Source organism: Marmota flaviventris, chromosome 10 (assembly GCF_047511675.1).
Source record: "Marmota flaviventris isolate mMarFla1 chromosome 10, mMarFla1.hap1, whole genome shotgun sequence".
In the NCBI taxonomy this organism is placed as follows: domain Eukaryota; kingdom Metazoa; phylum Chordata; class Mammalia; order Rodentia; family Sciuridae; genus Marmota; species Marmota flaviventris.
Window position 1 is genome coordinate 78,312,098 of NC_092507.1, and position 2,470 is coordinate 78,314,567.

At 39.8% G+C, this 2,470-nt stretch overlaps 1 pseudogene; it reads left to right on the plus strand.

The window, feature by feature from the left end:
* The first annotated feature begins 1,393 nt into the window (after window positions 1–1,393).
* LOC114092570 (actin-related protein 2/3 complex subunit 1A pseudogene) lies at window positions 1,394–2,075 on the plus strand (annotated as a pseudogene).
* The last annotated feature ends 395 nt before the right edge of the window (window positions 2,076–2,470 follow it).

A 2,470-nucleotide genomic window follows, 5' to 3' on the forward strand; every position in this document is an offset into this window, starting at 1 on the left:
TAATAAAAATTAAACTATAAAACCCAATGTTGGCTAGAGTATAGTAACATTGCCATTGAATTCATATATTTCCCCTATAAGTGTAAATGGGTGCAAACTTTCTGGAACGCTCTTTAGCAATAGGAATAAGGATCTTAAAATTGTTATAATCATTAACTTGGTAATGTCACTTTTAGTAATTTAATGAGTAATCAGCAATAGTTGAAATATATACTTGAATATATGTAATATTGTTTAAAGTGCTGAAATATGGAAATTATTTGATTTTGTTTGCATTTCAGAGGATAGAACCCACAGCCTCAGGCATGTTAAGCAAGTGCTCTGTCAAGGAACTATATCCTCAACCCCTGTTATTTTGATATTAAACCACTTCAGTAAATTTCATGTTTGATAAGAATATTTGATGATTTGGGGGAATGTTCACAAAAAAATGAAGAAGTTATGTATTAATGTATATATATGTAATGTAACATATTTATAATAAAAACTGCTGTGATAGTCTTTTGTGTCAATTTGACTGAACTATAACATCCAGTGATTTAATAAAAAAAAAAAAAAAACTAGGCGTTGCTATGGAGAATTTTTTTTTTAGATGTGTCCAATCTCTAGACTCCTTTGACTTTTAGAAAAGAAATTGCCTTCCATAATGTGGATGGGCCTCATTCAATCAGTAAAAGGCTTTAAGAACAAAGACTAGTTGAGTCAGGTTTGATTACACACACTAAAGGAGGCTGAGGCAGGAAGATTCTAAGTTTCAGGATTATGTCAGCAATTTTGCAAGACCCTTTCTCAAAAAGGGATGGGGATGTAGTTCAATGGTAAATTGCCCTGGGTTTTATCCCCAGGAGAGAGAGAGAGAGAGAGAGAGAGAGAGAGAGAGAGAGAGAGAGAGAAGCTGTAGTTTCCTGGAGAAGCTGAAAAACTACCTTAAGAATGGAGTGTCAGTTCCTCTGCCAGCATCCATGGGAGCCTGTAGTTGACAGAATCGAGTCTGAAAATTCTCTGCTCCAATCCCTTCCAGACCACCAGGACCTCAGCTTTCTATTATTTGAAAACACTAAGAATAATGTCCCTGCATCAATTTTTACTAGAGTCAATCACCTGCCATGCCTGGAACAGGGGTTGTACCCAAATTAACCTTAGCTAATAATCATCAAGTGCATATCTATAAGAAAATGGGGAGGGCTGGGGATGTGGCTCAAGCGGTAGCGCACTCGCCTGGTATGCATGCGGCCCAGGTTCGATTCTCAGCACCACACACAAAGAAAGATGTTGTGTCCGCCAAAAACTGAAAAACAAATATTAAAAAAAATTCTCTCTCTCTCCCTCCCTCCCTCCCTTTTTTTTTTAAAAAAAAAAAAGAAGAAGATGGGGAGCCAGTGAACAAAAGAAGATGAACCCTAGGAGCACAAGGGAGACATTAAAGGTGCTGACAGGGCTCCCAAGAGCAATCACTTCATCTGTCATTTTAGGGGCAGACTGCAATGCCTACTTCTGGAGTCTGAAAGCCATCCTGGTGATCCTAAGGATTAATCACACAACCCTTTTTGTGAAGTGGTCCCCTTTAGAGAACAAATTTGCTGTGGGAAGTGTAGCACGACTCATTTCTGTTATTTCAAGTCCAAAAATGGTGGGTAAGCAAACACATTACAAAGTCAATTCACTCCACAGTCCTCAGCTTGGATTGGATCCCAACACTGTTTTTCAGGGTACATGATCGTGTGACTTTAAATGCAGAGAGTTTTCTGCCTACATTGATGAAATAGATGAAAAGCCAGCCAGTATGCTCTGGGGCAGCAAAATGCCTTTTGGTGAGCTGATGTCAGATTTTGGTGGCAAAGAATGGTAGCTGGGTCCACAAGGTCAGCTTCTCAACTGGTGGGAGCCCCCTGGCCTAGGTCAGGCAGGACAGCACTGAGTCTGTTGCCAATGCCTCAAAAAAGTGTGCAGGTCTCAACTCTGAAAAATGAGTTGCTGCCACTACAGAGTTTATTCTTTCTTTCTAAGAATATGTTGTAGCTGCTAGCCATGACTGTTGTCCAGTGCTCTTTAACTACAATGACCTTGATGCTTGACCTTTTTCTTCAAGCTAGACATTGCAAAACAGAGAATGAAGCCCAACATGCACAAGAAGGCCATGACTGAGAACTGCAATACAGCCTTGGATATGCTGCGCCAGAAGAGGATCACTCAGTCTATTTGTGATGCAGACATGCATGCAAGATTGTGGCAAATTTTATACTACTGATATCCATGGAGCCACAAAAATTTGGCATTTCAAGACCTTAGTCTTCAATCCAGGGCCTTCAGATAATGCAAAGCTGAGCAAGCCTTTGCCATCCAGTGTGAGAAGCATGGCTGACTCTGCCATTTGCATGATGGTGAGGCTTAAAATTTGTCCTCCAATTCTACCCATTTTCCTGAAAATGACAGGATTTCATTATTCATTATGGCTGAATAATGCTTTATT